Source organism: Pristiophorus japonicus, chromosome 15 (assembly GCF_044704955.1).
Source record: "Pristiophorus japonicus isolate sPriJap1 chromosome 15, sPriJap1.hap1, whole genome shotgun sequence".
NCBI lineage: Eukaryota > Metazoa > Chordata > Chondrichthyes > Pristiophoridae > Pristiophorus > Pristiophorus japonicus.
Genome location: NC_091991.1, coordinates 161,920,364 through 161,932,849, shown reverse-complemented (window position 1 = coordinate 161,932,849; position 12,486 = coordinate 161,920,364).

Genomic DNA, 12,486 nt, shown 5'->3' with positions numbered 1-12,486 from the left:
AGGTGGGACAGACGGTGGTTTAAATGGGTTGTCGTGCACTCCTTCTGCTGTTTACACTTGGCTTCAGCTTGCTCTCAGCGAAGAGACCCGAGGTGTTCGGCGCCTTCCCGGATGCTTCTCCTCAGCTTTGAGCGGTCGTGGATCAGGGATTCCCAGGTGTTGGTGGGGATGTTTCACTTCTTCAAGGCGGCTTGAGGGTGTTCTTGAAGCGTTTCCCCTGCCCCCCTGGGACTCGCTTGCCGTTCGGAGCTTTGAGTAGAGCGCTTGTTTTGGGAGTCTAGTATCAGGCATACGGATGATGTGGCCCATCCATCGAAGCTGATCGAGCGTGGTCAATGCTTCGATGCTGGGGATATTGGCTTGAGCGAGAACACTGACGTACCATACGAGTAAATCTCTTCTGCACCCTCGAGATGAGCTTCCGACCACATATCCACTCCATCACCACGACCGCCTACTTCCACCTGCATAACATCGCACATCTCCACCCTTGCCTCAGCTCGCCTGCTACTGAAACCATCAATACCTTTGTGACCTCTATGCTTGGCTATTGCAATGCTCTCCTGGCCATCCTTCTGTCTTGCACCCTCTGTAAACTTGAGCACATCCAAAACTCTGATGTCCGTATCCTAACTCACACCAAGTCAAGTTCTCCCACCACCTCTGTGCTCACTGACCTACATTCACTCCCAGTCCAGCAACTGGATTTGAAAATTCTGATCCTTGTTTTCAAATCCCTCCATGGCCTTGCCTCTCCCTACCTCTGTAACCTCCTCCAGCCCTACAACCCTCTGAGATCGCTGCGCTCCACAAATTCTGGCTTCTTGCGCATCCCCGATTTTAATTGCTCCATCATTGGCGGTCATGCCTTCAGCTGCCTCGGCCTTAAGGTCTGGAATTACCTCCTTTAACTTCCCCACCTCTCTATCAATTTCTCCTCCTTTAAGACACTCCTTAAAACCTGCCTCTTTGACCAAGCTTTTATATCACCTGTCCTACTATCTCCTTATGTGGCTCAGTGTCAAGTTTTGTTTGATAAAGCTCCTGTGAAGCACCTTGGCACGTTTTACTACGTTAAAGGCTCTATATAAATGCCATTTGTTGTTGTTGTGCACATGTGTGCAGCATCAAGACACTGAAAGTGGATGGAATTGGTCCTATCTGTAATGGCCTCCCACAGTCAGGTGGCCTAGTAATGCTCATTGTGTAAACTCACACATGAACAAAGTTCACCTAGTTGAGGCACAAAGGGCAACTGATGATGCAGAACCAGTTGCGACAGCAAGTCTTGAGCATATTGTACTTATTTACAACTATCAATAAACTTTAATGTGTTTTGGCTGGGGTCTGATTAGTTTATCTACTTGATAATATAGTATGTTTTATGGATTATTTGAAGCCTCTTGTATTTTATACTTGAAGTTATAGAAAAACACATTAGATAAATTAAATAGCCTTTTAGATGAATATTACTACTTTTAATACATTCAAATGTTTTAATCATTACAAGACACATTGCAAAACATTCATAGTAAGGCTTTTGATTACATAACTTCAAGTACAAATTGTTAATATTAAATACAGCGAATATCCAACAATATAGTTTATAGTGCCAATGGTATTTGTTGCTTTCTTTCACTGTGTGGAAGCCTCTCGAACATTACAGAAAGTTTCACTTTTGCTTTTGAGATATACTTTTTATTTTTCTGAATTGTCTATCATATTTCCTATTCCTATGAAGCAGTTTAACTGCTTTCTTTTATCTTGGCAGTTTAATTATTTTTATTAATGGAGTGACTATTGACACCACAGCCATTCTGTCATCACTCTGTATCACGCTGGCAACACCACAGCCCAGTTTAGAGTTCGTGATTAGGGTTGGCTTGGGAATGGTTTAGGGTGTTAGGGTTTTGGAGATATAGGGGATTGTTAGCGCTGTCCATTGTGTGAAGTCTGAGCTGATATTTGACAGCTACCTTTTCATTGCCTACGGAAACAACTATTGACTGGTCAATCATCAATAATACCTTGGAGTACCACAAACCTGCTTGGTCCAGGTGTCACATTATTTAGTTTGCCACAACTTCCGTCATCAGGTATGTCATGTGGCAGCCACCTCGGCCCCAAAAGGACTGCAATTGCCTCGCCCACAAAGAGGATCGTCACTAATTGGTCACTGACTGACAGGCACAGGTTTGAGACCTCACTTGGTGGACAGCAGGTACCAGGAGCTCTTCACAAGCATAATGAGCTGCACAACTCGTCATAAAGCTGCCATCATCATCTTGATTGCAGCATTGACACACCATACCCCATCTACTGGTGGTTCAGCACAAGTAGCTTGTCTCTGCAAACCTACCATGGTAGGCTCACATATGCAAGTAGATGTTCTCACACACAGCCTCTAGTTAATGCCTTCTACCAGCTGTATTCCCAAAGTCTCAGAGTTTCCTTAGCAACTATATGATGAAATTTGCTTTCAATATGATTGAAGGACCTGCACAGGGCTCCTTGCATCATGCCAGTCATCTTGATGTCCAGTGCTGCATACCACACTTACTCATCACTAACTCTTTACGTATGAGACTTCGGCAAAGAGGCATCCCACTCAGCAGTCTGATTCTCTCTCCAGGGTATTCAATGACTAGTTGGTGTAGACTAGAGTCTCCCCTCTCTGAAGTTGCTTGGCACAAATCCACCCCATAGTTCGGTTTGGATTACACACATGGGCCAGAGGAAGCCAATTTGCGGCCTAGGAGTTCCGAATCATGAAGGTTTGGACATGTCATATATGTCAACAAGCTTAACCTGCATTAGGACCCTGCTATCACTGAACAGAAAGATCAAAATACCTTTCACTCCATCTCTGTGTGGTCCCAAAGTACTGCACTCAGGCTGAACATGACATCCACTAGGACCTTCATGCACTGATATGAATCAATGGTTAGAACAGATGCCCCGCATGGTCCTATTAAGCTATGCGATGTAAAACATCTATTTATCTCACCGATCAGTCGATTGATCAAGATGGAGCGCCACAATACCTTTAGAAATGCCAATAATGAACACTATTAAGCTGCTCCTTATGATGCCTTTCAATGGATTATTGACAAAGACATCAAATAACATGGGAGACATTGCCTCACCTCTTTCAAGATAACATCAGTGAGTCTCTGGTCAGCAATATGCCCTTCCCAAGCAGAATTAACTCAGGAAAAGTTAATGACAGCAATATAAGTGATACTGAAGTCCTAGATAGGCTAAAAGAAAAAATACACCTCAACAGTTGGTTAGGAAATTGGCTGAGCGACAGGAGACAGAGACCAGGGATAATGGGCAGGTACTCAAATTTACAAGATGTGACTAGTGGTGTCCCACATTGATCTGTGTTGGAGCCTCAACTATTCACATTGGTGCTGAAATTCCGATGTCCCGGGTCCGTATGAAGTTTCTACGGACCCGGGAAGGCATTGGAAAAGCCGGTTTTCAGCGGCAATGTGCATGCGCTGAAAACTGGCTTTTCAGATCTGCCAAGTTTCTGGCTTGACAGATCTCGCGCATATCAGGAGCGAGGTCAATTGCAGGGCAAGATTTGCGATATTTACGCAAATCTTGCCCAGCAAATGTCCTCAAAAATCTTGTGCCTGAAAAAGCAGGCGTATAGCCTACTTTTACAGGTGCAAGTGTTTAAAAATACACAAAAATATTTTAAAATAAAGTTGTAGGAATAGAGTACAAAGGAGTAGAAGTTATGCTGCAGCTATACAAAACCCTGGTTAGATCACACCTGGAGTATTGTGAGCAGTTCTGGGTACCACACCTTAGGAAGGATATATTAGCCTTGGAAGGAGTGCAGCATAGATTTACCAGAATGATAACCGGACTTCAAGGGTTAAGTTATGAGGAGAGATTACAAAAATTAGGGTTTATTCCTTAGAATTTATACGGTTAAGATGTGATCGGATCGAAGTTTTCAAGATATGAAGGGAAACAGGTAGGGTAGATAGAGAAAAACTATTTCTGCTGGTTGGGAATTCTTGGACTAGGAGGCATGGTCTAAAAATTAGAGCCAGACCTTTCAGGAGTGAAATTAGGAAACACTTTTACACACAAAGAGCGGTAGAAGTTTGGAACTCTCTTCCGCAAAAGGCAATTGATGTTTGATCAACTGTTCATTTTAAATCGGAGATGGAAAGCTTTCTGTTAACCAAAGATATTAAGGGATATAGAGTTAAGTTGTAAATTAGCCATGATCTCATTGAATGGTGGAACAGGCTCGAGGGGCTGAACAGCCTACTCCTCTTCCTATATTCCTAAAAGATAGATGATATGTATTCCAAAATGCTAAAGGAGATTAGGGAGGAAAGTGGTGAGGCATTAGCAATCATTATGAGTGAGACACCTCATAATGAATTCCATGAATAAAGTGGACTTGGCGCTTATAGGAACAGGAGTAAACCATTTAGCTCCATGGGCCTGTTCTGCCATTTTAGTAGATCATGGCTGATCTGTATCTAAATTCTATTAACCCACCATTGCTCCATATCCCTTGATATGCATTTGGTAAGAAGAATGAGAGGCAATATATACTAAATAGTACCAGAAAATGCTGGAAATCTCAGCAGGTCAGGCATCTGTGGAGAGGAAGCAGAGTTAACGTTTCGGGTCGATGACCTTGGTGGCTGTGCTTTCAGCTGACGAAGCCCTAAGCTCTGGAATTCTCTCCCTAAACATACCTGCTTCTCTTTCCTTCTTTAAGACACTCCTTAAAACCCTTGACCAAGCTTTTCTCAGCTGTCCTAGTATCTCCTTATGTGGCTCGATGTCAAGTTTTGTTTAATAACGTGTTACTACGTTAAAAGGTGCTATATAAATCCCAAGTTGTTTTTATTGTATCATTCTAAGATTCTATAACGTAACCTCACAAAAATCTGTCGATCTCAGTCTTGAACATTTAAATTGACCCAGTAGTTATAGCCTTTTTGGGAGCGAGTTCCAGATTTCCACTACACTTCATGTGAAAGAGGGCTTCCTGATTTAACTGCAAAATGGCCTAGCTCTAATTGCAAGATTATGCTCCATATTTCAGAATTGGCCATCAGGGGAAATCAAGTTTCTCTGTGTCTACCCTACTGATTCCCTTTATCATTTTAAACACCTCGATTAGGTCCTCTTCAACTATTTAAATTTAAGGGAATACAAGTCAAGTTTATGAAGCCAGGCCTCATTATTTACCCCTTTAAGCCCTGGCATAATTCTGGTGAATCTTGCACACAGCCAACATATCCTTCCTGAGTTTCAATACCCAAAGCTGAACGGAGTATTCCAGATGAGGGTCTGGCCAAGGCTCTGTACAACTGAAGCATAACGTCTTCACTTTTGTATTCCAGCCCCTTGAGATAAAGGCCAACACATTTTGATGATTTTTTTGAACCTGTGCAGCATCTCTTAATGATTTATGTACAAAGACACCTAAAATCCCTCTGCTTCTCTACAGCTCCTAGTCTCTTACCATTAAGAATATATTCTATTTGTCTTTCTCAGTTGCAAAGTGGATGACTTCATACCTCCCCACACTGAACGCCGTATTCCAGTTTTGCCCACCCACTGAGGCCCCGATATTGATGAGCTGTAAGGCCTGCCCATTTTTCGGCGGTCCACGGGTGACACATACCTTTTTGGCACCCGCTGCCGCTGGGTCCAGACAGGAGCGAGTTTCGGCTCGGTATTGTTGGCGGCAGCAGCAGGCAGTAGCATCAGAGGGTGGGAGGTGCAGGCCTCTCGAATTGGAGAACTTTGGAGGCTCTGCAACGCGCATTCGCAAGATTTGGGTTTTTTTGTAGTTCTATCAGCACACTGACATTTTTTTTGCCGCGATTGAGGCTGCTGGGACATCTGCGCATGCACTTAAATGGTGAACCCTATTGCACCTGCCAGTTGTATAGGGGAGAGTGTAGGAGACACAGGGAGCGGGTAGGTCCGAGGGCCTCCTCGTAGGACTGCTCCTGGGCACGGCCAAGGGTGCCATCAGCCGGTCCAGGCAGCGGGCGGTCGAGGGGGTTGTTCAGCCTGACTGCCTGCCTCTCTTCCGCGCGTACATCCGCGCCAGGGTGTCCTTGGAGATGGAGCACGTGGTGTCCACTGGTACGCTCGCGGCCTTCCGCGAGAGGTGGGCGCCGGAGGGACTGGAGTGCATCGTTACCCCCGGCAACCAAATTTTAATTTGATTTTATTTATTTTACAGTTTGATTTGTTTTAATTGCCGGTTTTAGTGTCCCCCTCCCCTTTTATAGGGGGCACTTGTAGAATTTATGATTTTATGGCCCAAAAAAATCCCAAAGAAAAGTAAAAAAAAAACAAGTAAAAAAAAAAAACAAAAAAAGGGCAGTTTGAAAAATGTTTGGAGTGTCCCCCAGATTGGGGGGCATTTGATCTAATGTTTATTTTGTTATTCAACCAAAAAGAGTTGTAGGAGACACAGAGCTGCAAACTTTTCATAAGCCATTCCTTAAGTGATTTAACATGAGTGGGAAAAAAAGCATCAAAGACTGTCAGCACCAGGCCCACAGCTCCCTGGTTTAATGATAAGGAACTGGAGGAGCTTGTATCAGAGATGGTAAATCACTCGGGATGGTCGTGTCAAACCTCCACCACCCCAATACAGATGCATTTGGAGGGAGATTGGTGAGGCTGTGTCCTCAATGGGCAACATTGAGCGAGGTGACCAGTGTAGGAAACGTTGGAACTATGTGGTGGCGTCAGCAAGAGTGAGTAAACATTTATGGGACCCCTCCCATGCAACTGCAATTGATTATGCTCCAGTTGTGTGTGTGTGGGCATGAGCAAAGTAGGTAAAGGCTTCAACGTTTCTTTCTGCAGAAGAAAAATACTTCCAAGGCAGCAAGCCTCAGTGCCACGGGAGGGGGTCCAGCAGAGGTGATAAGAGTTGAGCAGCCTGGAGGAGCGTGCATGGTGGATGACCGCCGCCATGCAACCACAAAGGGTGATACAGATCCCGTGCTGGAGCATAGTAAGGGTATAATAATCTCCGGTGTGAGTAATGCTCATAGCATGAAAGGTCATGCAATGTCAAAGCAAATGCGTTTTAACGCAGTTTGTCGGCCATTATTGGTGTGCCCATGTGGAGATGGTAATCCTTGATGGCACAATGAGAGATGAGACAGCTCACGTCAGCTTTACCTACCACCTCTGCCCCCCACCCCCCCCCCCCCCCCCCCCCATGAAATGTTGTTCTCTACTTGCAGATGGTGAGTCGGACAGCACTGATCAATGCATACCATCCATCTCTGGCACTCAAAGGAGTATGATCCCAGCGTCTCCCACCCCAACGTTGTCCCCAGCCCAAAACATGGGCTTCTTCCTCCACCCTGCCAATCACTCATTTCCACCACACCCAACTCCGCCACTCAGAGTCACGAAGGAGGGAGAAGGGCCCGTGTTTGAGCCCCTTAAGGTCGAGGAGCTGGAAGAGGATGACACCAGCTTCCTGCCAGGTGTGCCACCTGTCCGGAGAACCTCGGCGTCCGGCTCAGAATTCACGTGCTTTGAACCAGATGCAGCACCTCCAAATGCTGCCAGGCGCAGAGGCCATGGAGCTGACCCAACCAAGGCGCGTCAAGCCACACCGACCCAACAAGCTGCTGAGGTTGCAGGATGGCTCACAGCAATTCATGAGATGGTCCAGCTATCGAGGATGAGCATCGACCTAGGTCACCAGCTGATGTAGACCGTGGCTGGGATAGGTGCCAGCATCGAATCCCTCGGGTCAGCATCATTCTGACCGAATGGACCAGCTCATTAATGCGGTGGAGCGCAACACCAGTCTGCTGAGGCGATGAGGCAGGCGATGGCTTCTGAGCAGGTTGTGCAAGCCCCCGACCCCACAGCCTCAAGCCACACAGATCCAGAGGAGCTGGAGATGCCAGTGCCTTCGGTGACGCCCCTTACCTTTGCTCCAAGGTGTACATGTCTGCTCAAGCAGAGGTGGGGAGTGGGAGAGGTGCGGGACGCCTTCTTGAAGGCGGGGCAAAGAAGAGGGCAATGGGACTCACATCAAGGTGGGGGGGGGGCGAAGAGAGATGGTGGTAGCGGGTAGAGGGGTGGGTGTTGGTAGTGGTGATGATGTTCCTGAATTGTATAAGGTTATGTCACTTTTGTAATTATGCACTTTTAAATACAGTCACAATGTTCACCCTGTCTTGGTCAGTTTCTCATTTCCAAGTAATGTGTGACCATGAGGGTAATCTTTGTGAGGAGGCGGAAGATGTTGGTAGGATTCTTAATGAATACTTTGCATCTGTTTTCACAAAGGAAAGAGGTAATGCAGATACTGCTATAGAGGAGGAGTGTGATATTCTGGATGAAATAAATATAGTGAGAGGGGAAGTATTAAGGGGTTTAGCAGCTTTGAAAGTAGATAAGTCCCCAGGCCCGGATGAAATGCATCCCAGGTTGTTGAGCGAAGTAAAAGAGGAAATAGAAGAGACCTTGACCATCATTTTCCAGTCCTCTTTGGATCTGGGCATGGTGTCGGAGGATTGGAGAACTGCTAATGTAGTACCCTTGTTTAAGAAGGGAAAAAGGGATAGGCCAAGTAATTACAGGCCTATCAGCCTAACGTCAGTGGTGGGACCTGAAAGACGGGATAAATCTGCATTTGGATAGGCAAGGATTAATTGGGGACAGTCAGCACGGATTTGTTAAGGGAAGATCATGTTTGACTAACCTGAATGAATTTTTTGAGGAGGTAACCATGAGGGTAGTGCGTACGATGTAGTAATATATGGACTTTAGCAAGGCTTTTGATAAGGTCCCACATGGTAGACTGGTCATGAAGGTTAAAGCCCATGGGATCCAGGGCAAAGTGGCAAGTTGGATCCAAAATTGGCTTGGAGGTAGGAAGCAAAGGGTAATGATTGATGGATGTTTTTGTGACTGGAAGGATGTTTCAAGTGGGGTTCCGCAGGGCTCAGTACTGGGCCCCTTGTTTTTTGTGGTGTATATATCAACGATTTAGATTTGAATATAGGAAGTATGATTAAGAAGTTTACAGACGACACTAAAATTGGATGTGTGGTTGATAATGAAGAGGAAAGTCATGGGCTGCAGGAGGATATCAGTGTACTGGTCAGGTGCGCAGAGCAGTGGCAAATGGAATCTAATTCAGAGAAGTGTGAGGTGATGCACTTTGGGAGGGCTAATAAGGAAAGGGTATACACATTAAGCGGTAGGCCACTTAATAGTGTAGATGAACAAAGGGACCTTGGAGTGCTTGTCCACAGATCCCTGAAAGTAGCAGGCCAGGTGGATCAGAATGCATACGGAATGCTTGCCTTTATTGGCTGAGGCATAGAATATAAGAGCATGGAAGTTATGCTTAATACTTTGGTTAGGCCACAGCTGGAGTACTGCGTGCAGTTCTGGTCACCATATTATAGGAAGGACGTGATTACACTAGAGAGAATGCAGAGGAGATTTACTCAGATGCTGCCTGGAATGGAGAATCTTAGTTATGACGACAGATTGGATAGGCTGGGTTTGTTCTCATTGGAACAGAGGAGGTTGAGAGGAGACCTCATCAAGGTGTACAAAATACTGACGGGACTGGACATAGTGGGGAGTCTATTTCCATTGGTGGAGGGGCCATTACGAGGGGGCCTAGTTTTAGGGTGGTTGGTGGAAGGTTTAGAGGGGATTTGAGGGGCGGGGGGGGGGGGCTTCTTTACGCAGAGGGTTGTGGGGATCTGGAACTCGCTGCCTGGAAGAGCGGTGGATGCAGAAACCCTCAGCACTTTTAAGAGATGGTTGGATAGGCACTTAAAGTGCCGTAACCTGCAGGGTTACAGACCTAGAGCTGGTAATTGGGATTAGACTAGATGACCTTTTGTTGGACGGCGCAGATATAATGGTAAGTACTGCAGGGAATAGAATACAGCCAGGGTGATCTCCTGGACTAGTTTCGATTGGCTGGATGGGTCGGAGAGGAATTTTCCCAGATTTTTTCTCCCTAAATTGGCCTGGGTTTTTTATTTGTTTTTTGCCTCTCCCAGGAGATCACATGGCTCCGGTTGGGATGGAGTGTAGATGTTTTTAAGTATAAGGGGTGTTGCAGTGGTGTGGGGTGGACTGGTTGGGCTGGGTGCTCTTTGCTTTTCCGTCATTGTTCATGGGTTTGTATGTGACCTTTAGGGCTGCTAACGAAGGGCCGTGCAGCTCTTGGTCGGCCGGCGCAGATACGATGGGCTGAAATAGCCTCCTGCGCTGTAATTTCTATGTTTCTAAACACACAGCTGTCCCTCAGGTGTTCTGGTACATGAGGAATATATTGCGCTTCACATATGATTCCACTGTATAATGGGTCCTGTCATCAGGCAATCGCGGCACGACAAGGGTGACCAATGCAGAAAGGCTGCCATTCAATCAGTCACTTGAACTACTTGTAGGATACACATTAATGCTTGCAGGTCAAGCCACTTTTTAAGATGCCAAACATGGCGGAGTGCACCCCTGTGATGACATGTTCATCAGCCACAATGCGTCCATTATATGTATTTTCCCCTCTTCCACACCTCATGTCATGATGTTCTCAGTATCAGTTGCAGCTATGTGCCATCGCTTGATATCTTATAACTTTCGCTTAATAACTCTGGCATATGCTCGTGCCATCTGCGCAGTCACATCAGTCACTAAATAGGTTCTGCATGAAATGGTCTTCAACTCTTGCAGGGAATCTCCATTGAGCCTTACCATCTTCCGCAACTCATTGCCATTTCCTCTATCACACATTCCCTTCAATGGAGTCATAGGGAGTAACATATCTGAACACGATCTGGGCAGGTTAGTGTCCATCACCTCACCATTTATGATAATGCTGCAGGATCTGAACGATATCCGGGAAGTGCAGCGCTGCAGCACTCTGAGCGATTCTCCCTGCCGCCCGACTCACAGCCAGCTCAGACCAGCTTTTCCCTAGCGGTCCTTCTGGCGGGCGGCAGGGTGATCTTACACGGTCTTCGATGAGGAAAATGCCAGATTTCCAGCATGGGCGGTGCAGCAGGTCGGTGCGCCGGTGGAACCTCCGCGGCTAATCTTGCGGCAGGCGGAACGTGGGCGGCACCGGAGGAATTGCCGAAAAAAACTTCATGGAACCTTGGCGGCTATGGGCGGGACTTGCATCAATTTCTACCCCTGAATCTTTCTCCCTTTCTAACTTCCTTCTCTCATCGGCACTGCTTACTGTGTGTCCTTAGTGTCATCTTCAAACTTGGATAGACAACTCACTATACCTTCATCCAAGTCATTGATATAAATGCTGAAAATGTGAGGCCCCAGTGCAGATCCCTGGGAAACATCATTTGCCACATCCCACCAGTCAGAGTACATTCTTTTTACCCTACTTCCTGTCTCTTACCCCTCAACCAATTACCAACCCACGTCACCTCCAATTCCATGCGTTTTCATTTTGCCAATAATCTCTTGTGTGGAACCTTACCAAATGCCTTTTGGAAGTCCATATAAGTAACATCCATAGAAACTCCCTTATCCACCAAGTTAGTGACCACTTCAAAAATTCAACTAGATTAGTCGAACATCACCTACCCGTGACAAATCCATGCTGACTCGCTTTCATCAGCTCAGATTTGTCCAAGTGCTCAGTCACTCTGTTCTTAATTTCAGTAACTACCCCACAACTAATGTTAAATTGATAAGTCAAATAGTTAATAAAAACAGAAAATGCTGGAAATACGCAACAGATCAGGAATCATCTGTGGAGAGAGAAATAGAGTTAATGTTTCAGGTCAATGACCTTTTATCAGAAGTCTCCAGTTTCCTGGTTTCTCCCTCCCTTGGTTCCCTCAGCTTCCTGATCAACATGCTGCTACTTGGCAACATCATCCACCAACATGGGGTCACCTTCCACAGTAATGCTTCACCCCGCCATCATCTCTTGCAACTCCTCCACTGGTTCTGTGTTGTCAGACTGCTGGTCCGACATCCAGTCTTGGATGAGCCACAAGTTCTTCCAGTTAAACACTGGGAAGACCGAAGCAATCATCTTTGGCCCCTGCCACAAAATCTGTACCTTTGCCACCAATTCCATCGCAATCCCCTGGAAACTGAAACAACTGAAAACATTGCAACACCTGGAAACTGAAACAACTGGAAACATTGCAACAGCTGGAAACTGAAACAACTAGGAGCTTGCTTGTACGCAAATTAGCTGCCACCTTTCCTACATTACAACAGTGACTACATTCCAAAAGTACTTAATTGGCTGTAAAGCACTTTGAGACGTCCGGTGGTCATGAAAGCCGCTATATAAATCCAAGTCTTTCTTTCCCCGGCCACTGTCTAAGTTGAACCAGACTGTTTGCAACGTCGGTGTTCTATTTGATCCTGAGCAGCGCATCCAATACCATATCCACTGCTTACGTCCACCTCTGTAACATCACCCACCTCTACCTC